We start from the raw sequence: 27791 nt of genomic DNA, 5'->3' as shown, positions 1-27791 counted from the left end.
CACAACATGAAGCAAGGAGGAATGGTGTGTGCAGGGGCACTGAGAGTGAAAGAGCCTGGCTTACAGCAGATCTGAGAGGTCATTGCTCTAGACTTTCAACCTCATCTTAGGAGAGGGATTCAAGAAGCAGCAACTCAGTTGTACACTATCAGAAGAGATTTTATTACTTTAGTTATTACTATTATTAGCACTCTTATTCCCAAATGTCAGATTCATTGTATCTTGGATGCTCTGTTCACACAGCACCCATCACTAGCCAAACCCTGTGCTCAAGCACTGGGAACTAAGACTGTGGAACAGCCACTGAGACCTTCTGCCCCCTCCCAGGGCCTGACATATTTAGATCTATTAAAGCTAAGACTTTTACAATTATTAACAATATTCCCCTATGCATCCTCAACTGGAATTTGTCTAGAAGTATTTCCTATTAGAACATTTAATAACCAATTGCAGATCATCCCATGCTGTATGAGCACATGGTTTTTGTTAGTTAAGACAGCAGCCATGGTACATGCATTATATAGCCACCTACTATAGAACACAGGCACAGAAGCTTGCTTACTACAAATATTTTATCATCATAAGCAACCCTGTCTTTACAGTAGCTGTCAGCGTGGTTTGCATTTACATTCACACATCTGTCCACCTGTCAATCAGGAAACAATTAGAGGAGGCAAAATGAAGAGAGCAAACCTGCTCCTATTGGCTTGGCTTTCTCATGCAAATGCTAAGCTGACTTGGACAGAATACTTTTAATACTTTAATGACCAGTAAGTCAGAACTTCACACATTTTCAAACTTCCCTAACAACTCTGCATAGACACAGACAACACCTTAGGGATCAGTCTAGCTTATTAATTAGTCTTCACACTCTTGTCTGGTTTCTAACATTTTAGAGCCAGCTTGTAGCATCAGCTCAAGTTACAAAACCTGCTGCATCAATAAGTTATTTCCCATAACACTAGAGGCACAATTAAATCAGTCTTTATAGCTTCTTGAAGATTTCATATTCAGTTACCAAATGCACCAGAAATTTCTCACTTTACTGAGCTAGGCATTTCCATTCTGTATTACTGCAATGAGCTTCTTTCTGAGCTTTTTCAAGCTCTCCATTTAAATGCCTTGTTGAAAGAAAAAAAAAACTCCCAAATGTAACCAAACTGTTCTAGTTCAGTTTATGACTAAGAGCTACCTAAACACCCCTTCCCCCAGCAATCCTTCTTCTGCCTCTATTTTTCTTTCTTATTGCTTTGATCAACTTTTAATTGGACCACCAGAGACAACTCAAAATCTAGGGAAGAAAGCTCATTGTCCTCTACCTCAGTGTCTAATGCTCACTCTAGGATGATCTTCTGCTCTTTTTTGATAGGTCTATAGGGAGTAATCTCAGAGAAGCCCATTTTTAATAGTTGGCCAACTCAAATAAAACCAGGAAAGATGTGGGAATATGGAAAGATAAATTATACTCCAACAAAATAGAAATATGATGCAACTCTAACCAATGAGTCCAAACTTTTTACAAAGAATTCTGTTGAGACCATACTTGGATAAGACTTTAGGACAAAGTATAGGGTTATTTAAAAGAAAAAGTTTCAAAATGGATTTATTGCTTATTTATTAGTGGACACGATTTCACATTTTAAAAGAAGTATAATTTGTAATTAAACACCCTCACTCCACCTTACCCTAGAATGATACCTACTTGTTCACAAATAGAGATAGGAAACTTCATTGGACAATTAGGGGTTTACACGACACTTTCACAGAAATTATCTCATTTTATCCTTAACATTAGGTAGAGAAGGTATTCTTAGGTCCATTTCATGAACTAGTAAGCTGAACTCAGCATTTCCCCAAGATCACATATGTAATTAAAGAGGGATTAAGCCTCTAATCTTATCTTCTCACTTCTTACCATTCTCTTTTAAATAGCCTTCAAACTAATGTTTGAACACTGAGTACCTGACGGTGTCAGTCATTCAAGAAGAGCCCAAGGCCTTTCCTGGGTCTGCAACCCTTAGCACCACCAAAGTTGAAGGGAATGATGTCAACTGCCCCATCATACCTCAAACAGGAGACAGGTCAGTAAAGCAGATGTTTTCACCTTCATTACATTTTTTAACCACCTTACCCATGGAGGGTGCTCAGCAAAAATACCTTTCCAACAAAGCTTCACAATTTACAAAGGAAACACTCTGCATATCACTGTTCCAGGCCTTTCCCTTTTACCAGCTCTTACTTCCCCATCTTTCCATCTAATACTCTGTTTTAGTTGCCTTTATTTTACTTTTTTTTTTTGCATTTCCTGCTTGTTATTTTGTCCAGTGATGAACTTTTAGCAAAGGCAAGACAATGAAAGCCACAAAAACCTTCACCTTCTTCAGAAGCAATGAAAGCCAAAGTCTACTATGACCCCAGAGAAAGATTCCATTCCCCACCCATCCTATGTTAACAGCTTTTTCTCCATTCACAATATAGTATATTCAAGAATACATAAATGCTTCAACCCTTTCCTAATTCCGGACTTATGTGTTAACACAGAATCGCTAAGCAACCTAAAGCTAATTCTTTTATTGCTGGCCTCTTATACCAGTGCTTCCTGCCTTGGCTTCAAATGCAAAATCTGAATAAAACTATGTCTGCCCTCATGAGACTTACATTTGTAATGGAATTCATCATAAAAACAAATTCCGTTTGAATTTTCTGGGTCTCTACTATGCCTAATACCATGGACTATATTTGTAACTCACCAAATATTTATTAAGTTGAATTACAATTATGGTAAGTGTCAGGTATAGATATTCTGATAAAATGTCTATTTTAACCACTGCTTCAAAAGAAATATAAGATAAGTGGTATATGATGGGGTACGTGGGTGGCTCAGTCATTTAAGCAGCTGACTTCAGCTCAGATCATGATCTCACAGTCTGTGAGTTCGAGCCCTACATTGGGCTTTGTGCTGACAGCTCAGAGCCTGGAGCCTGCTTTTAATTCTGTGTCTCCCTCTCTCTCTCTCTCTCTCTGCCCCTCCCCAGCTTGTACTCTATCTCTCTCTCTCTCAGAAATAAATATTAAAAAAAAAATAAAAATATATATAAGTGGTATATGAGCTTAAAGAGAACAGACATTAATATCTAAACTATAGCAAGGTAACCTCAAATGTTCAAATGTCTCTCACTACTGAGTTGTGTCATTTACACTTAAAAGCAGTTTCCAGACAAATAGCTATAATTCTCAGTGGGCCAGTTAGCCATTTCAAAACATTTTTAAACAGGTTTATCTACATTTCTTTCAAAAATTAAGTGTGTTCTTTAGTTTCAGCCACTCTTTTTTCATTTTTGGTCATTGAACCTCCATAACACATCAATTTGTTTTTAACTCAATACAGCAGAACTTCTATTTTGGACTAGTTTTCATGTGGGCCCATACCTGTTCCCAGTGTTTTATATTTTCACATTATTCTTTATCAAAATTACCACATATGTTATACCCTTATTCAAACAGCAAAAGGTATCTTGGATTAGTTCTATCATTTCCAAATTATTGATGGAGAAGCTGAGGTTCATGGCACCCTAAGCGGCCTCATAGAGGATTTCACAAAGGCATTTACTGAAGATGGTGATGGATGTAAAGAGATGGTAAGCAGGGAAGATAAGCATTCCAGGTGCAGAAAATAGCCAGTCAAGCATAAGTGGAAGTACATAGCTGAGTGAGGACCCAGCTGCCCCAGGATCTTTCATTCGTGGAGAAATTCTCCTTTGTCACCATCCTGTAGCTCTTTCCTTGAACCACAGATTTAGAAGGACTACCTTGCCTCTGGTAAAATATAGTAAGTTTGTGATTTTTTTATAAAGGAAATATAGAAAATACTCCTTTATTCTATAATACTTATTTCTACTGACTCTGACCCAAGTTTCAAAATTACCCTATTATACACAGAATTACTACCCACTGAGTCTGTATACTGTTTCTTGACACTAATACTTTTAACTTTGGGGAGACTCATGTACAAAATACAGGTAACAACACCTACTGTACATGGGTGTTGTAAGGACTAAACAAGATAATCTGTGAAAGCACCCAATGCCTGGCACAAAGAAGTATCGTTTGGGGATAATCTCAATGAATTTGGCTATATTTGGTTAATGCCTCCAATCCAGCCTAAAAAAGAGAAGGCAGCCAGCTACTGGAGAGTTTATGCAATAACTTTCAATAATCAGTAACCAGGAATTTAAATTCTACCAGCGGTTTTAAAAAGTTGTAAAATGTTTTCCATTTCCCTCCAGAATCATGCTGATACCCCCCCCCCAAAAATACATTAAAAATTATGTACAGACAATTGTGTTGAAGTAAATGGCTTAACTTTTTAATACTTCCCTCCTGGTGCATCAGTTAAGCACCAAGGACTTCTTCCTGGGATCCCATCTGCTCCCCGAGGTTTATTTTAAACAATAAACTACTTATTCTAAGAGGAGAGATGCTCCCATCACATTAAACTAAGAAGTCCCAAACACAGTTTGGTGTCCTAGTTATTTTGTCTAGAGACTTAACAGCTAAAATAATTTCAACCTAAATATTAGGAGTTGAGGGGAATGGAAACAATCTGGTATTAGATATTAGGCCAAGCAAACCTAAGTCAGGAGGCACTGATGGCCTGAAAAAGGAAATACACAAATGGGTGGAAAAAGGGTCAGATGAGAAGTTGAGTCCAGCAGCCTACAGGCAAGTTAGGAGTTAGGAAGTCAGAGACAGAGAGGCAGGACGGAGGCCAGGCACAGCCCTAGAGTATGGCAGATGAAGCACTTGCTGGCACAAGGTTCTGCTCTCAAAAGCAAGAATGGCCTGAGGTTAGCATTTGAAACATCCGCCCAATGACAGGTGCTGGAATTGGGAGGACACAGTTAGCTGAGGCCCCTGGCCAAACAACCAGGTATCAAATATAAAGGAGAATTTTCAGTTTTCATCTCTCTAATCTTTGTTATCTGAGGACATTAACCAGAGAATTAGAAACCCTTCTCCTTTGCCTGTAGAACATACAGAGGTCCTCATGCTGACTTCTGGCCTTTCCTTTACAGCCGTTTTAGCTGGGCCTGCCAGCTTCTAAACAGTAGTGTTTCCTTCCTGCTCTCTCTAGATGATCACATCCCTTCTGTTTTAACTACCACCTATTAAGAGATGCCCTCTAGATTAGTATCCCTTCCTAGATCTCATTTCTGATTGCCAGCACCATTTGTCAAGTGTTTAAAGGACATCATGTGGGCATTTCATCACCTTCAGCCCATCCATACTTCCACAGAATCAGTCATTCTCTCTCTCCCTTTCTCTTTCCCTTCCTCTCTCTTTGCCCTCCCTGCTTCATTTCCCTACACATACATACCCACACACCTACACATACTTATACAAGTAAAAGCTCAAGTTAGTTTAAAATGGTGCTTCTTGAACCTTAATGTGCGTATAAATCACTTGGATATTTTGCTACAGCTCAGATTCTGATACACTTAGGCTGGGGTGGGACCCCAGATTCTGCATCACTAAAAGCTCACAGGTTTCATCAATTCTGCTAGTCCCTAGCCCATTATTAAAGTCACAATGATACACAGGAACTAGGTCACCTAAGTTAGAGTTTCACCTCACTCACTGCCTCCATTCCCCTGTTTGGCCTCAGTGTCTTTATCCATAAAGGCACAACTACACTGTACAATTCATGAGGTTTCCATCCAGCACTTAAAGCATGAATCAAGAGCTGAAGCCTGTTAACTGTAGCTAACAAAAGGTACCCCCATTGCTGTGCAGTGAACCTGATTAAAAAAATCTAACCAGGACTTAGTAGCAATGCTAAATTAAACTAGGATTTAGTAACAATACTAAAGTGTTCAGAACACTATCTGCAATAGATATGGGTCCAGGAAATACACACTTTTTTTTTTAATTTTTTTTCAACGTTTATTTATTTTTGGGACAGAGAGAGACAGAGCATGAACGGGGGAGGGGCAGAGAGAGAGGGAGACACAGAATCGGAAACAGGCTCCAGGCTCTGAGCCATCAGCCCAGAGCCTGACACGGGGCTCGAACTCATCAGGAAATACACACTCTTAAAGACACTGGGCCAGGGGCAAAACTGGCACAGTTAAAATACAGTGCTATTTTGTGAAATAATAACAATTAGAAATGACTTCTTTTCTCAGTGGGTCTGTAAATCAAATGACAGCCATCAGAAATACAATGGGAGAACAGTCACTAAATAAATAGTACTGAAATAAAACCCAACAATAAGGGTATTCCAGGTCTAATGGTTATTTTTACGGCCTGTAAGCAAGGTGTTTAGGGCTGTAGTGTATGTTTCCCCAGTAGGTAGATGACATACAAGCCTATATTGGCTTTTATTTTAAGTGTTTACTTGTTAAAAAGTGTCACCTTTTATGGTGGTGGAGTATAGAAGAAACAAGACAAGGCTTGGAACACTAAGATTTGGGTTCAAGTAGAAGTTCTCTCTCTTGGTCAAATTAACGTGACCCTCTGTTTCTTTACTGGTGAAATACAGATCGTAATAAATCACGTACCAGTATACTGTTTTGGGAATTAGATTAACTAACTGGAAGAAAAGCTTAACAAAAATGACAGAACACCATAGAATACCAGAGAAGAGTGTAAGGAGAGAGGAGCAGCGTGAGAGAGGAATAGTGGTAGTTATTTTGTGTAAACTGAGTTGAAAACAGAACACTTCCTATTACTCCCTTTCTAAAAAACATTCAGTTACTCCAATGTCTACAAAGAAAAAAAGAGCATGCCCTTTGAGAACCACTGCAATTTTTTCTCTGCCTACATTTCAAACCCACTTTCCACTATACCACATAGGCTTTCTACTGACAAGTGATGGGAGGGTCTCTGTGTTGCGTGAATGAATGAGTTACTACATGTTTAAGAGGGAAATGTAACTGCCATTTGAAATTACCTACCATGTGCAAGATGCCATGTGTTAGTTGCTTAATTTTTACAACCACCCTGTTGAGCTAGTAAATCATGTTAAACTTTATGGTCCCTTCTGATTGCCTTGGTTCTACCAATTAAAGGTCAAGTGACAGGATCTGCTCTGGAAGATTGTTCATTCCCCATATTTTACAGTTCTTCCTTTTGGCTTCTCAAAATGGGATTAATTAAATTTCTCAAAGATTAGAAATGGAATCTATATTCTTCATTTCATAATACACCAGTGAAGACAAAATTTATGCCATGCCTCTCTGTCATTTGTTGATATAATATTTTCCAAAGAATAACTAAAAGTAGTAACAATTCTTATGTCCATTGCACATCTAGTCATATTTACTAGGTTACGTAGAATATCATGTGTTAGATACTACAATGCAATAATAGATTTACAGCTACTGTTTGGGCACTGGCTGTATAAGAAAGGGGAGAGGTATGAGGTTTGCCCCTTACATAGGGCTAAGTAAAATTGGTTCTAATGTATCCATACCAGTTTACTGGGTGACTTGTACACAATTATCTCATTTTGATTCACTAATTCCTCTCCACCGTCCTGTAAGGTAATTATTCTTATCTCTTTTGATTAGTTGAGAAAACCAAGACTAAGAGGGATCAAGTGACTCCCCCAAGATCACATAGCCTATAGCTGCAGGGTGTCACTTTTTAAATTTTTTTTTAATTTTTTATTTTTTAAAATTTACATCCAAATTAGTTAGCATATGGTGCAACAATGATTTCAGGAGTAGATTCCTTAGTGCCCCTTACCCATTTAGCCCATCCCCCCTCCCACAACCCCTCCAGTAACCCTCAGTTTGTTCTCCATATTTATGAGTCTCTTCTGTTTTGTCCCCCTCCCTCTGTCACTTTTAAATATACATCACTTAAGTCTGAATCCCTGTTCCTTTTATGACCCTACTTATTTCTTTAACAAGTAAATATACAGCACCTGCCATGGGACACGCACAGATCTAGTAGCTTTGGACTTTGAGAAAATCATTTTATGGAGACGAAGACTCAATGCCTGGTTCCCCTACTTTCAAAATAGCATGTGATGTTGGAATTAATTTCTCCCTTGGACCCAGAAATTTAGCAATATCTAAATACCATCAGAAGGGAAGTAATGAATTTGGCATTTCTGGAGACTCATGTTTTCAATCTTCTCTGTGATCACTAACTAGTTACTAAAGGTTACCAATGTGTTGAAAAAGATGGTCATTACTTCTCTTTTTTCCTGTTTTTGTCAGGCACAAAAAGAACTCAGGACAGGGGTGGGGAGTAGAAACAACACATAGGAGAGAGATATTAGAAACTTTTTAACTTTAAAAAGGTCTTTACTTATACACTCATTCATGCCACTGATTCACAGATTCATAAGCTGCAAGGGGACATTAAAAATGGGCCCTTGGCAAGAAACATCGTACATAAACCATTTGCAGTAAAAGGCAGTAGAGTGTAGAGGTTAAGAATATGAACATGGAAGTAGATTTCTTCCTAGCATCAAATCTCAGCTCTGTCACGTAACAGCTGTATGACTTTGGGTAAGTTTTCTAACTTCCCTATACCTCAGTTTTCCATCTGAAAAACAGGGTGGAATATAATAGTGCCTATTTCATAGATTTGCTGTGAAGAGTAAATGAAACATTATGTATAAGGTACTTGGAAGACTGCTTGATAAATAGTAAACACTTTAAAAGTACAATTATTATTGCCATTCTCTTGCTCAAAAACATGCTTCTCTCTACCAACAGGCTAGGTCCAAACCACTCAACTTGACATTCAGGCCTTCTGAGATCCTAAACCATGACTTGAGTTTCATTTCCCACTATCCATTCAATTGTATTTCAGTAGTATTACCCAATCACTAAGCTCTTACTATGAGCTAAGTGCAGTTTTAGGTGCTGGAGGTATAGAGGAGAACAGGCAACACATGCTCCTTGGACTCACAAAACTCAGTTCCTCGGATTCAGCCAGCCCAGTCTCCCCACTACCCCCTTGAAAAGTCATGGTAATCTTGACCTTTATTCGTAATATCCTCCTATGTAACATACTTGAGTAGCAGTTAGGATTCTCTCCTCTGCCTAATCAAATTTCATCTTCCTTTCCAAGTGCCCTCTTGCATAAAGTTTTCCCTGACAATTCAACTCAAGGTTGCTCCCCTTGAATTCCTATGTCACAGCATTTAATTAGCTACTGCCTTCCATTCCTATGAAAATATTTTACCCACACTGTAACAGATTACAGCATTAATGGTCAGGAAAACTTTAGTGGAAAATCCAGCTCTGCTTCTTAAATATGTGGCCTTAAACAATTTTTTTAACCTCTATAAGCCTTGGTTTCCTCATCCATAATGGGAACAATAGGATTTACCTTACAGTGTTTTTATGACAACAATGCACATAGTGAGATTTCTGAGATATAGAAGATACTACATTAATGGTAGTCTCCCTTTCTTCTCTCCACTCCCATTGATCTTATCTTCCCATCTAACCAGTAAGTGCTCTGATTTGGTCGAATATGGCTCTAATGCCACATATGCAGGGTTGAACATACGTTAAAAATTCAAATAATAGGGGCGCCTGGGTGGCGCAGTCGGTTAAGCGTTCGACTTCAGCCAGGTCACGATTTCGCGGTCCGTGAGTTCGAGCCCCGCGTCAGGCTCTGGGCTGATGGCTCAGAGCCTGGAGCCTGTTTCCGATTCTGTGTCTCCCTCTCTCTCTGCCCCTCCCCCGTTCATGCTCTCTCTCTGTCCCAAAAATAAATAAAAAAAAAACCTTGAAAAAAAAATTAAAAAAAAAATTCAAATAATAAAGGGGAAGGGAAGAGAAAGTGATCTTAGTATCTACAACTGACAGAGAACCTTCATGTCCTGCCTTGATGACACCATCCTCTTACCTAACAGCACTTTCTATTAAACTCTCTCATGTGACAAAATGTCACATGCAAAGCACTCATGTCCAGTTTTCCACACATCTATGTTCATAATAGGTACCATGTGTTAAGCACCTCATTTTTGCTAAGGTGATTTACAATCCTTCAATGTCTGCTACAACAGCATTATTGTTTCCATTTTATAGATGAGAAAAAAAGTTCAAAGAATAAATAATTGATTCAAGGTGACCAAGCTAAAAAGTGGCAGCACAAGAATTCAAATACAAATCTGACTACTAAGCCATGATAACACTAAACATTTATATTACATCAAATCTAGAATGCACTTTTTTTACACCTCTGAAATCAGGATGAGTCCAACCCATAACTGATATTTTTATTAAATTACAATTATTAGCCTTTTTTTCTATCTTAGTGGCATAAGTGCATAAAGATGATGCATTTCTCAGCCAATGGTTTATTTGATTCAACAAATGTGTTAACAGTACTTTTTATGCAGTAGGCATCACACCTTAAATCTACTAATTCATCTAATTCTCACAAGAACCTTGTGATATAGTCTTTTATTATCATTTTCATTCTACAGATAAAAAGACGAAGGCATAAGACAGTTAAGTAGCTTGTGTTCTCTCCCCTCTCCAACTTAACAGCTAGAGCACATTGTACTTAGTATTTGAAACCCAGATATGGTTCCAGATTCTGTGATTAAAACCAGTAAATCGCATGCATTGATGCTATGCTATAAACTGCTATGCTGCATCAGCTCTCTCTGCACTGCTTTTCTGTCCAAAGATGTCCTCATTTGTAGGTTTTTAACAAGACAGTAGATATCTTCTTCAGCTCTCTATAATTTCACAGTACCTAGCACAGTGTCTTGTTCATTGCCTCACTGGCAAATGCAGAGTAAGTCTTTATTGAGTCTAATCTTAATACAAATATCAAAAGTAAAAATTTAACAGATTTAGTGTAGCCTTTCAGCTTTCCTCAGGTGATGTTTACTGATGGATTCATTTAATTCAGTGGTTCTCAATAGGGCAATTTTCCTCCCAAGGGACATTTGTTGATGTATGGAAAGCTTTTTCACACCTGGGGACGGGAATGGAGATGCTACTGGCATCTAGTGAAAAGAAACCCTGAATTCATTGACTAGATATGGAGCACCTTCTCAAGCCACATTTTTCTTATCTATAAATATAGAAATTCATAGTATCAAAAAAATTCTTTTGATCTGAATGTACTCCTACTCAATACATGAATTCCCTTTTCAGCAACCACATCAGATAGTCTTAAGACTCTCTCTGAACACCTCACCTTCAGGGGCCAAAATTTTATAGACTCTGGGGAAGCCCACCCATTTCTAAAACCATTAATTACAATTCGTAATGGACATGCAAGAAACATGGCTACAATTCTGCTTAACATCAAATAAACCAGGCTCTATTACCATGGCTGATAAAAGCACTATTAAAAAAATCACCCATGACTTTTTCAAAATTACTGTTCTTTAACATGCAGTCTCAGTTCACTAACTAAACTCTTTCTTCATCTTAAATGCAATTTTCCACACAGAATATTTCTGACTCATGGTTCTTAGATAATCCTCAGAAATGTCAGTACCCTTCACTAATTCAGATTATCAGAGAAAAGCCAATCTCAAATAAGGACATTTAAAAATTATGACATAGCTATAAAATTGCCTCTTTATTACTTCTAAATGCTGTTTTCATTCATCCATGCAATAAGCCCTTTTGTATTCCCATGCTGGACCTCAGAAATACAGATGGAATAGAACCAAACCCTGGAATGAAGGTATCCACAGTCTGTCAGAGGAGGCAATCATACTACATTGTGACTGCAATCAAGGAAAGACTGATGAGAAAGTCACCAATTCTATCTGGGGAACTTGAGAATTTACAGAAGAGTTGCCTGAGCTAAGGTTTCAAAGATTTGTAGCATTTCCTGGACAAAACAAGGGAAGAGCAGGTGCAAACACACCAAGTCTGAAGGAATGAAGAGCATTCTGAGAACGTACATAATCCAGCAGGCTGACACTCAAGCCCTGTGTACAGGATCTCCAAGGCAGGAGATTTTGTGGAAGCTCATATGTGCCCTGGTAGAGAGTTTGGACTTTATCCCAGGACCCAAGAGACCAAGTCAGAATGCACTGTAGAAAAGATCACTGGCAGAAGTGAGAACAAATTGGAACTGAGAGAGACTGGCATGCAAAGGTGATGGTGATTTATCTAAACATCTTGGAAAGGAACTGTCCTTCTTACAACAGTATCTGCCTAGCTTAATGAAGACCTAGAATTTATTTTAAATGGAGCATATCAATTGCTATCATTGTATTAGGTCACTAAAGGGCATGGAGAACAACTGTGGATCTTATGGAGGAGCCAACTAAGTCCAAGGAAGGAAAGTAGTTGTACTTAAGTGATACAGTAGTTAGAGAAGACATAGGAGGAGCACTCAGGGCTCTAAATATCCAACCCTTTCCACTTTTTCTACTGCTATGAGATTGTTGTTATTTGTTTGTGAAAGGCCGTTTTTTTTTTTTTATCATGTGTGCAATTAAATGCTTCTCCTTTTTTTTCTCTCCCATCATTCACCTGATGTTCTATTTACCCAATTAATTTTTTACTGTGTATAAAGAAAGCCCTTTCAAAGCTAAGGTAAATTTCAGCCTAGACCTTGTCAACCTGCTGGCTGATTCCTAATTAACTGAGATGAAAATGAATGGAGGTTTATTGTTATTGAGCTTCTGAAAGGCTTCTGCTTACACTGGATTTGGAAGCACTTGACAGGAGGATTGTGTGCCTTATATTCTGAACTCGACAATGGACAGATGACAGAGCAAGGGAGCCATCACAGGGCTATAGGACCCAGATGGACAGGATGTTTCCCAAATTCCTTAGTAACTACTGTATTGATGCAGGGGGAGTGCTCTAGGAAATGGCATTGGAGTAGGGTCAGAGTTCAAACCTTACACTGGTGACATCCTTGCATCCAAATTGAATAGTCTTGAGAACCTCAATATTGATTTAAGACAGGATTATCACTGCAAGTTTGTTATCATTTATAATTCTCATTCACACAACTATGGGGGTGATTATGTTCTGTGAAATTGGAAGTAATGACTACCCACAATTTCCTATGCTTTGTAAGTAGCTATAACAAGAAGAGAGAGAGAGGGTGAGAGTGTGGGGTAGAGGACGGTCAGAGAATACACACTACATAAATTTTCTGAAGGTTGCATAACAGCTTCTTTCTTCAAAAAAGAAGAAATAAAGTCAGCAGTTAATTTGTACAAAGTCACTTGGGAGAACCAAGAGTTATTTGCTGCTGAACCCACTCTCTTTGTAAAATCATTCATCTCCACTCCTCTAGTTTCCACAGGTAGGGACCTCTCCTACACAGTGACATTCAAAGCCTCTTTCAAAGCCTATCCCAGGTCTTCCCAGGGGTGGCAGAGTTGCTTATCTGTAGGGTTTGGGAGATGGACCGCCATGCAGCCTTTTATTCTCTTAATCAAGGTGAAATGTTAGTGAGCTGACTGCAAACCTTAACTACTTTCTCCAACTTCATTTTATGAGAAATAAACTGATCTCAGTCTATATCTTGGGCTCCACAACCATCTCCTAATTCATTCTAAATATGAGCAAAGAAATTTATTTACTAAGTACTCCTAAAACACCTAATACTTTAACCACTCTACTGTGAGATACCTACTGCCTTGGAAGACTGACACTCTGGAATATATATAACTGAAAGTCTGGAGAGACTTTACTCTCCTCCTGAAACAACCAAAAAATGGACAAAATATAGTAAACTATGGTTTTGAAGATACTGGAAATCAGGCAAAGAATGACAGTGGTCCCTGAGAATAGGAAGTAAGTAAGAGATAAAGTTGCCCAACTCTCTTGAGAGTGTTCAATACAGAGGGGAGGAAACCAGACAGAGCCCACTGAACTTCCTAAGTTGAGAAAATGAAATTGAAAATCCAGAGGGACCAAGGTGATTAGAGAACAGACTCCTGCAAAGGAAAGAATAGCACAGAGAGAACTCTGAAGATCTGGAAAAATTTTCCCTAGATTATTTAGCTAAGTGCTGATCAACATGTGCCTGTAAGGAAATGACCTAACACTGGGGGAAGAGCCACCCAAAGAAGGAACACTGCCTGATCTTACATAGGCATATTGGAAAACTTCATAAATCATGGGGAATGGGGTAGAATACCCAAAAACTCTTGCTTTGATAGTGGGAAATAGTTATCTCTAGATTGAGTACTACTTGAAACGCAACTAATAAATCTTAAAAGTAAAACTCACAAGGATCAATCTATATCCAAGGAAAAGGACTGTATCCAGAACAAAGCTCAAGAAAATTCATAGGAATACAAAGATATCAAGCCCCCCAACAAGGTAAAAAAATCCATGTCTGGAATCCAGTCACATAGCAAAAAAGCAGGAAAATACAACCCGTTATGAGAAAAAGCAAAACCCACCCACAACTGACACAAATGTTAAAGTTAGCAGAAAAGGAAATTAAAACATAATGTTATTCCATATGTTAAGAAATAGAAACATAGAAGGTATTTTTTTAATCCCAGTTACACTTCTAGAATTAAAAAATAAAATATGTGAAGTGAAAAATGCACTGGTTGAGATAAACAGCCAAGTATAATTTGCAGAAAAGAAGACTAGTAAACCTGAAGACATTGTGATAGAAACTCTCCAGAATCAATCACAAAAATAAAATATGTAGAAGGATAAAGAGGAGATTAAGGAAAGAGCATGAAAGTCCAAATATACAAATAAGTAGATCCCTGAAATTTATGTGTGTGTAGGGGAGGGGATTATTTGAAGAATAAGGACACAAAATTTTTTCCGTATTTGACTGATATTATAAATGTAGAGAGCCAAGAAGTTCAAAATACAAAAAAATGAAAAAACTATACCAAGGCACATCATAATCAAACTGCTCAGAACCAATAGTAAACAGAAAAATCCTAAAAGCAGCCAGAGAAAACACTACAAGTTACATGTACACAGGAATAAAGACAAGAATGACAGCAGACTTCTTATTGGAAACACAAGTGAGAAAAGAGATAACATTTTTTAAATACAAAAGGAAAATAACTGTCAATTAGACTAGTATACCCAGAAAAACAACTTTTGCAAATGAAGGTGAAATTATGACTATTTCACACATAGAAAATCTAAAAAAATTCAACACCAGGAGTTCATCAGTACAATAAATGTATTAAGAAAAAGGTCTTTTAGGCAGAAGGAGAGGAAAATATGAATCTACATAAAGGAAGGAAGAACACCAGATATGGTAATACCTTTATATAAAGATAACTGACTATTTAAAACCAGGAATCAACAGACTACAGCCCACTATGTTGTGGTATGGATGTTGTTATCTCTCCAAATTTCATATGCTGAATTTTGGCAACAGGAATTGCCTAAAGGTGATGGTATTAGGAGGTGGGGCTTCTGGGCAATGAGTAGGTCCTGGGAAGTGGACCCCTCATAAATGGGATTAGTGTCTTATCAAAGAGGCTCCAGAAAGATCTCTTGCCCCTTCTTCCATGTGAGGTTACAACAAGAAGTCTGCAAACTGGAAGAAGGCCTTCATCTGACCTTAATCTCAGACTTCCAAGCCTCCAAAACCATGAGAAACAAATTTCTGTTTATCAACTATGCAGTCTATGATATTTTGTGATAGCTGCCAAACAGACTAAGACCAAATCCTTCTTGCTTTTTTTTAAAATAAACTACTATTGGAAAACAGTCATTCTCATTCATTTATGTATCACCTATGACTGCTTTGAGCTACAATGGTAGAGGTGATTTGTTCCAAGAGACCATACGGCACACAAAGCCTAAAATACTATCTACCTCTTTATAGAAAAAAAAATGAGAGTATATGGTTAAGATTCTTCACTATGTGCAAAATGATGTAATATTTTGTGAAAGGTGTAATAAATTAAAGATGTATGCTATAAATCCTTAAGCCACCACTAAATTAAACAAGGAGTTGTAGTTAACAAGCCAATGAAAGATATAAAGTGGAATCATATTCAATTAATCCAGAATATAAGGAAAGTAGAAGGGAAAGAATAGATGAAACAACTAAGAAAAAGAAGGTATATTTATACCTAACATATCAATACTTATATTAAATGTAAATGGCCTAAATACCTCGATTAAATGGTAGATATGATCATATTGGATTAAAAAGCAAGATCAAACTATATGCTGCCAAAAGGAACACACTTTAAACATAAAGACATTAACAGACTAAAAGTAAAGGAATGAAAAATAATATACCATGTTAACATTATCAAAGGAAAGCTGGAATGGCTATATTTGATCAAAGGATATTTCAGAATAAAGAATACTGTCAAGGGGTGCCTGGGTGGCTCAGCTGGTTAAGCAGCTGACTTCAGCTCTGGTCATGATCTCATGGTTCCTGAGTTCGAGCTTCACATCAGGCTGTGTGTGACAGCGTGGAGCCTGGAGCCTGCTTCGGATTCTGTGTCTCCCACTCTCTCTCTGTTCCTCAACACCACCCCCCTTCCCCTGCCTTGCACTCTTTCTCTCTCTCTCTCTCTCTCAAAAATAAAGATTTAAAACAATTTAAAAAAAAATAATACTGTCAAGGATAAAGAAAGGTATTTGATAATGATAAGCAGGTTAATTCATGAAGAGAATATAACAACCCTACACATTTATGCATGTAAAAACAAATTAAGCAAAATGTATGAAGCAAAAACTAAGAACTGAAAGGAAAAATGATTCCACAATTATAGTCAGATTTAGAATAATGTAATTAAAACTACAACGAGTACCACATCCCACCTATTATCATTAAATTATTAAAGCTTAATTATTAAATTATAAAGCTTATCTTAAAAGTTGGTAAGGAGGTAGAAGGTCTAGATATCTCATACACTGCTGGTAGGGCTTTGGAAAAATAGTTTGGACATTTCTCAAAAAGTTAAATGTGACCTACCATATGACCCAAACTTCTACTTCTAGATATGCATGCAGGAGAAAGAAAGCATATGATCATATGCTTGTGTCCAAGGGCTTGTACACAAACATTCACAGAATCTTTATTTGTAATAGCCAAGAACTGGAAACAACCCAAATATCCATCAATATGTGAGTGAATACACAAACTATGGTATATACATACATTACGATACTAATCAGCAATGAAAAGAAATGAACTACTGATAAGTGTTAAACTATGGAAGAATCTCAAAATAATTATGCTAAGTTAAAGAAATAAACCCCCCCCAAAAAAAGAGAGACTATATACTATATTATTTCATACACAGAAAATTCTATTAAATGAAAACTAATCTTACAGGAACAGAAAGTAAATCAGTCATTACAATGGGATGAAGGTAGAGGAGACCAGGGAGTAGCTAGTGAGAGGAATTATGAAGGTGCCATGAGGATACTTCTAGGAGTTATGTTTTTATTAACTTGATTGTGGTAATAGCTTCACAGGTACATGCTTATGTCAAAACTTACCAAATGGTATACTTTACATGTGGCTTATCATACATCAATTAATCCTCAGTAAAATTATTTTTAAAAATGTACAGAGAGAATCACTGGTCTGTATCAAGGTCAGCCAAAGGTGGCTTGAGAGTGCCCACAAAGCATAATTGCTTTGTCTGCAGAGAGGTACAGGCCAAGTGGCTCCACAGTGTTCCTGGCCCCTCCCACTGTCACCTTCCAGTGCCTGAGAGAGTATTTCTTCTAAACCCCATTTTCTTCCTGTGAGGTCACATACAGCTTCTGTTCCCCTCATCTCAAAGGTGTGGTAGGAGGCAGTTCTTCTTACCCACCACCACCTTTTCAAAACAACGCTCTCTGCCAGCACCAAACACTGACAGGCACTAGGGGAAGCAGAGCTATCCACAGCTTTCAAAGACTGCCAATGCCTAATTGGCACTGTTAGATTATACAAGGGCTTCTTCTTATGTAATCATTTAGGAAGTATCCATGCTGGAAAATAACTTTTAAAGTACCAACAGTGTAATCCATCATTTTTTTTTCATCAATGTACTTCCCTGAACAAAGAGGAACAGTGTATAAATTAAGGAATTAGGGTAAGATTATAGGTGTTTTGCTCTAACACAGTACCTTATATGTGCTTCCCTCTATGTAAAGTCTGAAAAGTTCTTTCCAGCAATAAATACCACCCATATTCTATACTAGGTACACATAGGAGGCAATACTTGATGCACCCCCAAGTGATGAATCAATTGTCAAAATACCACTTATACATTAGCCAGAGGAAGACTAGACCAAGATCTCAAACTAGAAATTGAGAAAATGATAATTTGAGGAATCCAGAATTCTACTGAGTACAAATAAAGTCACCACTTGGACTTGATTTTCCACAAATTGACTTTTAAAACTGATAGCACTTAGACTTTGATGTGAAACATATTAATCTCAAATATATCCCACATGTTTTAAGATACAGAAATCTATTTAAGGGATACCAAGATGGTAATAGTCCATTTGGAGAGTGACATTTTCGTGGTGGTAGGAAAGATGAAAAAAAAAAACTTTCCCAGTGTTTGTCGAGCAAAGGAAAGTGGGATCCCACAGCTTCCATGGACCCTCACTGATATAAGCAATATAAGATAGAAAGAGGATTTTCTTCAGCTGAACCAATAGGCAAGAAATCTATCCACAGGCTTATCTTTCTCGCAATCAGAAAAGGGCAAATTCTGTATTATCACTATATAATATATTCAATCCCATTTCCGTTTCTGAGAGCAGATGAAAAGTGGGAAGCCTGGGATTCTAAATTAATTCCTTCTATTCCTTTTCAAGACATAGCTTCTGTGCTGTAGAAGGGTATCACTGCTCTCTTCTCATTTCTTAATTCTAAGTCAAACTCCCTGTCCTAATCATCTCCAGCTCTTCCCCACAGCTAAATGGTTTCAAAGAAACTGAAGTTTGGCATCTTTTGCAAAGTGCCTACTGCTTTACTCCTTAAATACTCATATTGATTTTAGAGTTAAATAAAGTTAGTGTGCCCAAGGATAATTCTGTATACCTACTGCTATCTCTGATTCTGACTGCTAATCCAATAGAATCATTGAAATAGTCAGAACTCTTTGATTCCAAGAGATAGAAATCCAACCCTGGGTTTTTTCTACAAGCCTGTAAATATAACCATAAACAACTTCAAGCTTATATCCTTCTAGGCTAATGGCCAGAAAGCAATTTTGAATTGCACATACGCAATTCAAGATGCTCAGAAAGGACTCTGATTTCTGCACCCCACGACTGAGGTGTTATGATTTTCTGCCTACACCAAAATCACATAATTTGGCTGAGGACGTAGGAATTTTTATAGAGGAAGGGGAAAAGGGGGAAGAGTGGGGAATAGGAAGTAGGAAGCGGGGGGAAGAGGTTAGGACACATAAAACCACTTGATGAATAGTTGGAAATTGGGAAACCAGTTTACTACATTTGTTCATCTTACACATTAGGTTTGGTTATTCATCTTACAGACCTTTTGAACCATCATAAAAAGTAACACTGATATGTGTTACCATCAAGCAATGGTAGGTGTCTTAATTTCATGGTCAAAGGAATGGAGTTAAACTATTGGCAGTTTTATTTGAACTACAGATTAGACATTCTCCCTTAAGTTAAAAAAAATTAAAAATACCAAGAATTATGACATAGGTAACAGGTAGAATTCTTGTTTCAAGTAGAATAACCCTACATAAAATTTTGTGCTTGCTTGCTACTTCTTAACTGTTGCTAGAAATCTGAGATTTCTGCCTTCTTTCACCTTAAAACTTCAAAGAGTAAAATAGCTTCTCTCATATTGGCCCCTAAGTCTCAAAACTTTGAGGTTTGAACAATTTTCCAAAATGTGCTTTCACCTACAATGCAATTCTCTAAACTGTTTTCAAAGTGGTATATTTGGGCTTTGTCCTCCATCTGTGTTAGTCATGGGAGGGATGCTTTCAGAAGATGAAAAAGAGATGTGCTTCATACCGGAAAAATTCACAAGAAAACTCAACTGGGCTAACATCACCTTCTGTGTTATAGTCCCCTGGTGAGTCCTTCATCTTCTTATCCAGAGTGAGACCCCATGATGCTGCCCCACTTGCCACACAAACAGAAACAAAATGATGCTCCCCTATCTGAAGACACCTTAGACACCTTACTAACTTTCATAAAGACCTTGCCTTCATAACATCTGTTATTTCTTCCAGCACAAATTATCACAGTAAGGTTTATTCTTTATGTAAGAAAAATGTTTCCTATAGAAAACTGAAAATATAAATAAAATATTTCAAGAGATTACACCAGCTTTTTTCATTTGACATTGTATCACAAGCATTTTTCATGCAACTAAATGTGAAAACATGGTTGTATTGGCTGCAAAATATAATTCAGTCATATTAATGTGCTGTATTTTACTTAATCATTAGTATGTTTTCATGTTTTTTCTATTAATAACACTATTAAATATCCATAAGTCTTTTTCTACAGCATTATTACTTTGAAATTTATCCCCAGAAATTGATTTATCTCTTTCGATCTGTAATTTCTTTTCAAACTCTTAATACATATTGCCAAATTTCTTCTAGGTATGAATTAAATTCTCACTCTTACTAACAGAATCTGAGAGTAATTATCTTTGCCATCAATGGTATCATCATGTGAGTATTCTCAACAACAAAATTTAAGCAAAGTTATCAAAATAAAAATTTGAGATGGATTTTCACTCACCAGCTGACTTAATTTGCACCATGACTAGCATCCCAGTAGCTGATGTATTTTAAATGCAGACTTGCTTGTCAGTAACCTAAATGTTTATCAAAAAGGGGACAGTTAAATTATGGTACATTTATATATGTATTCCAACTATATGTAAGCAATAAAAAAAACTGAGAAATATCCATGCTTCTTTTAAAAAAAACCCGAACTATATACGTTTCTACATACAGTAGTAACTGCATATAGCGTATACATATATGTTGTGTATATATCATGTATATAAAACTAAATATTCATATAAATATAAAAGGTCTGAAGGGATAAGTACCAAACCACCATGAACAGTCTTAACCTAGAAAGAGTGGGTCTCTTGACAGGGGGTGGGAGATTCTAGAGATGGAAATTTCAACTTGGATTTTCCCACAATAAGCATTTATTATTTTGGCAATTATGCCTCAGTTAGAATAGATATAACACTCCATTAGAATTAATAGATATTTTTACTACCCTCTAAGGAAATTTTATTTTATAGATTTTGAAGCCATGAAGTAATTTTTGAGTGAGAAAAACTAATTTTTTATATCTACCTTTATAATATTGTAAGATCTACCTGGTAAATTTAGAAATAAAAAAAGTGTATTTTGTAATTTGACTTGATCTTAAAATAATAATACTTTGTATATTTGAACATCAATGTGGGAGGGGGATAAAAACACAAAGCAGAAAATATCAAAGGAAAAATTCTCTGGGAAGATTTATCATCCTCTCAAATGCTCTGGGTACAAGTCTAGGCATTATCCTGTACTCATTTCACTCTGATCTTCTGTATCCAACGTGGGTTGTATCTCCCAGTTCAACTCAGATCTATACCTCCTCTTCTCCCAAAGTCAAGGTCCCAATTCAGGCCCACAGTTCTCTCATCCTCAATAGCTTCCTAGAGAACTTTTTGCCTCTAAGTCACCTTCTGCCTCCTGCAGCTTATGTTATTCAGCACTTCACTTGCCAAGACTATTAGATTTTCATCCACTGTAAAGTCAAATACTAATTTCTTAGTACAGCATTCAAGGACCTATGCAATGTGCTGCCTGGTCCACCATTTTTCCATCACTAGCTACTGGATGTGCCTCCCCCATCCCAACTCAACAACCAATTCACATTTCTCTATACTTTCCTTCAAGTCTAACCTCCATGACTCTGGTTGTGATGAGCCATCTATGTCCCAGTTTTTTTAAATAGACGAACTATTGTCTAAGGATGTAAGAAAGGAGGAGAAACGAGGACATTCTTAACTTTGATCACCAAGATTTGGAAGTGAAACTGTATTATTTGAATTTGAATGCAAAATTCAAATGAAATTTCAAGGCAGTGATAAGTCTGTTTCTAACTATTCTCTCTAACACCACTACAGGTGGTGGCTGTGGTAGCGCACACACACACACACACACACACACACCTCTCCAATCCCAGCCCCAGAGGTTTGTGGTCACTGCCTTTTGCTCTTTGGAGTCCTCTACTGGAAATTTTGAGAAGCACCGCTTGAAAATTTTTCCAACCCACTTCTGTTTGACAGGAATTGTCAATTGTCCATTTTTAAGAGCCAGCTCCTCTACAACACATTCCAAAATCCCTCCAAAAAATAAAACCAAAAATTAAACTCCCTTTCTTTACTCCCAAGGAATATATAATGACTATTACATACATTATATAGTTATATATATTCCTATATAATTATATAATATATCCCTATAATATATAGGAATATATAGGAATATATATTATATAATATATATATTCCTATAACATATATATGTTCCTATAACATGTAATATATAATATGTATGTTCCTATAACATATAATATATAATATATATATTCCTATAACATAATATATATATTCCTATAACATATAATATATATAATATATAACATAATATATACAATATATTCCTATAATATATTCTTATAATATATATGTTCCTATAATATATATAATATATTCTTATATATGTTCCTATAATATATATAATTATATATTATATTCCTATAATATATATAATTATATATAATATACATAGTATATATTATAAACTGTTGCTAAGCTTAGGTGGGTTTATGGATTCCCAATCCCTGCCTGCTCACAAAGCAATGCATCTCAGTAAAGACCAGGAACAGCTTGAGTGAATGCATGCCAGGATGCAGCCTTACCAAGGTGTGGGGAAATAAAATTTCCCAGAATTTGTCAGTGATCCTGCAAAAAGCTTTAGCCTTCTGAGCTACAAAAATGTATATGCTCTAAAGTAAGGGAAAGCTTACTTTCACTTCTGGAAACATGTCTACATACCATAAGATTAGATCTGTAATTTAAAATTTATCCCCAAAAGTCAAGTGGGTACGTCCCAGGATAGGTACCTAGGTTAGGTGAAAAGGTTCTTGGAGAAGGGAGCATTATCTACAAAGGTATTTCTATTTCAAGAAGTATTAAGTAATCCCTGTAATAAGTATCCCTGACCTTGGGATACCTCTTTGTCACAAATCCTAGAGGCAAAGGACTATCAAGTAGTTGGAGTGATTTTATTTGCATATCAAAGGGCTGGAGTCAGAAAGAAACCTTTCAGGAGAGATGGGAGACAGTTGCCTCCTTTCTTTTTGTGTGCAGAAAAAAGAAAAAAAAAGAAAAAGAAAAGGAAAAAAGAAAAAGAAAAAAGTCATTTTCCTCTTCCCTCACCTATGGGGTATCCAGCTACTTGCACAAAACAGCTAAAGTGGCCTTAATCACATCACCCAGGGGCCAAGACTAGGGCAAAGAGGAGGCGAGAGCACTTATTTACTTTGAAGTATTTAATAAGGAATGGGTCTCTGTTAAAGAATACTTCATGTGCACATTCAGCCTAAGTTAATAAAGATGAATATTAAAAACCTAAGGCCTATGAGAACTTAAATGTAGCCAATATTTGTCTTCATTTTTCTATTTTGCTACTATTGTTGTTTCTCCTCAACTCTCATCACCTGTCTCCAATCCTCCTGCCATCCATTTTGCTTCCAGAAGCCTCATTTATGTTTACTATTTACCTTGTTGTCCTGATTTTGGCATACGGCTGCTCATTAAAGCATCATTGTTTTCCAGAAGGGAGCTCTTTTTCACAGTGATGCAGAAGTGGTTTAATCTAGTTATAGACACCTGGGATAGTGAGTCAGCTAACCTGTAAGAGGCATGAAAGAGACATGGTAAGTCATAAATCCTCAACCATATCTCCTTGTACTAGCTGATAACAGTGAAAAAAATGCAAAGGTAGCAAATGAGCATGTGGGAAATAGAGGTTAGTGAGCTATGGCTGCACTATCCATGCTAATCATTCTCCTACTTAATATATTCATGGAAATTCTCACACCTACTTAACATATTCATGAAACTTCTAGTACTCACTTAAAATATTCATGAAACTTGCTCATTTTCAGTCCCACAGTGCTCACAAAAGTTATTACAAATAGATAAGGTGGGAAAGGTAATCTGAGGCCAGAATGTGTCTGCCTCCGTCAATTGTGTTAGCATCTGGTCAGAAGCAGAGACTGTATCTAATGAATTCTGACTTCTCCAAACATCTAATATTATACTTCACACACAATAAAGTTTTACGAGACTAAATGTTTGTCAAGTCAAGTCATTTCTACAGGGAAAAAAATGTGATTAATAGAGGATGAACTAAATCCTGTCAATGAAAAACTTAATCTCTGTAAAAAAACAAGTTATCACAGTGTTGGTAAGTGTATGGAGAGATAATTACCAATACATAGCTAGTGGCCATATAAATGTGTTCATTCTCTTGGAGGACCTCTTTTTGAGATTATCAAAATTTTACTGCACACACCTTTGACCTAGAAATTCAACTTCTAAAAATACATCTTGTAATTGTATGCATATGCAAAAAAGAATGTGCACAGATAAATGAATCCTGCATTGTTTTTAAAGCAAAGGAAAAATAAGCTGTATGTGCATTAATAGAGGACTAATAAACTGTATTACTTCCACTTATTAGGAATATAACATACCTACTACTAAGTTATTGACAAAAAACAAAATGTAGCAGATAGGTCTATATGATGTGAAAAAATCTTCAAGATAAATTATTACTTGGAAAAAAACCAATTAAGATATAGAACAGTATGTTTAGAATAACCTGTGTTTTTTTGTGTGTGAAAGTAAACACACACACACAAATTTAGTTAAAGATTACACAACAGACAGTTGATAGTGGTTAAGGATTTGGATGAGAAAACCAACATTTCATTCTTCATTCACTGCTTGAATTTTTATTCTTTTTAATTATGAAAAAGAAAACAATACAAAGTTAAGAACAGAAAAAGGGCACTATAAGTTCTAGCCATAGCAATCAGATACGAAAAAGATATAAAAGGCATGCAAATTGTTAAGGAAGAAATAAAACTTGCACTATCTGCAGATGACATAATTCATACAAACCCTTAAAGAATCCACCAAAAAACAATTAAAATAAATGAATTCAGTTGGAAAATACAAAATTAACATACAGAAATCTGCTGCATGCCTACACACTAATAACAAAGGAGCAGGAAGACAAATTAAGAAAACAATTCCATTTATAATTGTACGAAAAGAATAAAATACCTGTGAATAAACTTAACCAAGAAGGTGAAAGACTTGTACTCTGAAAACTATAAAATACTGATAAAAGGACATTGCAGACTCAAATAGAATGATATTCCATGCTCATGGAGTAGAAGGTTTAATATTGTTAAAATGGCCAGATGACCCAAAGCAATCTACAAACTCAATGCAATCCCTATCAAAATAACCATTGCATTTTTCACACTAGAATAATCCTAAAATTTGAATGAAGCCACAAAAGAACATCAATAGCCAAAACAATTATGAGAAGTAACAAAGCTGGGAGTATCACAATCCCAGATTTCAAGATCTACTACAAAGCTATAGTAATCAAAATAGTATGGCACTGGCAAAAAAATAGACACATAGATCAATGGAACACATTAGAAAGCCAAGAAATAATCCTACACTTATATGGTCAATTAATCTACAATGAAGGAGGTAAGAATACACAATGGAGAAAAGACAGTCTTTTTCAATAAATAGTGCTGGAAAAACTGGACAGTTACATGCAAAAAATGGAACTGGACCACTTTCTTACACCATACACAAAAATAAACTAAAAATGGATTCGAGACCTCAATATTAGACTTGAAACCATAAAACTACTAAGAGAAAACATAGGAAATAACCTTTGACATCAGCCTTAGCAACATTTTTCTAGATATGTCCCTTCAGGAAAGGGAAACTAAACCAAAAATAAACTCTTAGGCCTATACCAAAATAAAACGCTTTTGCACAGCAAAGAAAACAATCAACAAAATTAATAGGAAATCAACTGAATGGGAGAAGGTATTTGCAAATGATATATGCACTAAGAAGTTAATATCTAAAATACATTAAAAAAAACTTAAACACCAAAAAAACCCAAATAATCTGATTTAAAAAATAGCAGGGGGGGGCAGCTGGGTGGTTTGTCAGCTGAGTGTTCCACTCTTGATTTTGGCTCAAGTCATAATCTCACAGTTCATGGGTTTGAGCCCAACATTGGGCTTCATGCTGACAGCGTGGAGTCTGCTTGGGATTCCCTCTTTCTGACCCTCCCCACTTCCTGTCTCGGGCATGCTCATTCCTGAGTTTTCTCTCTCTCTCTCTCTCTCTCATAATAAATAAGCTTAAAAAAACAGAGGATCTGAAAAGACATTTTTCCAAAGATGACTGACAGATGGCCAGCAGACATATGAAAACATGCTCAACATCACTAATAATCCAGAAAATGCAAATCAAAACCACAGTGAGATCGCCTCACTCCAGTCAAAGTGGCTAGTATCAACAAGACAAGAAACAACAACTTTGGTGAGGACATGGAGAAAAAGGAATCTTTGTTCCCTGCTGGTGGGAATGTTAACAGCATGCAGCCACCATATGATCCAGTAATTCCACTATTGCATATTTACCCAAAGAAAACAAAAACAGTAATTTGAAATGACATATGCATCCTTGTGTTTATTGCACCATTACTTACAATAGCCAATGTATGGAAGCAGCCTAAGTGTCCATTCATAGATAAATGGATAAAGAAGATGTGGGTTGTGTATACACGTACAATCACACACAGACACAAAGAATATTACTCAGCCATAAATGATAATGAAATTTTGCCATTTGTGACAACATGAATGGACATAGAGGGTATTATGCTAAGTAAAATAAGTCAGACAAAGAAATACAAAGACCACATGATTTAACTTGTATCTAAAAAATAAAACACACGAAACAAACCCATAAATACAGAAAACAAACATAGTTGCCAGGATGGGGGGATGGGAAAGAAGGGGGAAGGGGAGAGGGAGATACAGGCTTTCAATTATGGAATCAGTAAGGCATAAGAACGAATATAGTCAGAGAGAATATAGTCAATGATATTGTAATAGTATTGCACGATGACAGAAGATATAGTTGTGAGCATAGTATAATATATAAATTTGTCAAATCACTATATTGTACACCTGAAATACTGTAACATTGTGTGTCAACTATACCTCAATTTAAAAGAAAAAAAACAGAAAAAGGAAGTAAGCTATAGAATTACAAAGGTAGAAGTGTCATTAGAGGTAATTATCTCAAAAAGGAGAAATGACAAGTGAGTTGTTAAAGGATACACAGCTGTTATTGGTGCTAGAAATACAACTAGGACCAGGTCCTCTGACTCCTAATTCAGATCCTTACCTAAGTTTCTTTAATAATGTGCATACGAGCTATCATTTATTGAGCACCTACTTTGTGCCATGTACAAGGCATCATACTAGGTACTTTATAGAGAATGCCTAGAATTCTTACAATAACACTGAAGAGTATGGTTTGAAAGTGTTTGAAAGTGTCTTTCAATTTTCAGGACCATTTTATACCTTAGAGCAAATTCCCACGGTAGGGTAAAGTGGCCTAAAGTACTATGTACTTTATATACACTACCTCTGCTAGCTCTCTTACCTTAAAAAGGTGGATATTTCCACTTGACACGTAAGGACACCACACATCTTACTAGTGATAATACA

The 27791-nt window shown here is 36.5% G+C and overlaps 1 long non-coding RNA gene across 1 annotated transcript in view; it reads left to right on the top strand.

The window, feature by feature from the left end:
• The first annotated feature begins 1814 nt into the window (after positions 1-1814).
• LOC113593792 (uncharacterized) overlaps positions 1815-27791 on the top strand; it is a 45217-nt gene continuing 19240 nt past the window's right edge. The window contains exons 1-2 of the long non-coding RNA XR_008290535.1: positions 1815-2081; positions 23779-23879. This is a non-coding gene — a long non-coding RNA (uncharacterized LOC113593792). The remainder of the gene's footprint in view (positions 2082-23778; positions 23880-27791) is intronic.

This window comes from Acinonyx jubatus, chromosome D1, assembly GCF_027475565.1.
Source record: "Acinonyx jubatus isolate Ajub_Pintada_27869175 chromosome D1, VMU_Ajub_asm_v1.0, whole genome shotgun sequence".
Classification (NCBI taxonomy): domain Eukaryota; kingdom Metazoa; phylum Chordata; class Mammalia; order Carnivora; family Felidae; genus Acinonyx; species Acinonyx jubatus.
Note: the sequence above shows the minus strand (reverse complement) of the source record. Positions and strands in the feature narration are given on the sequence as shown.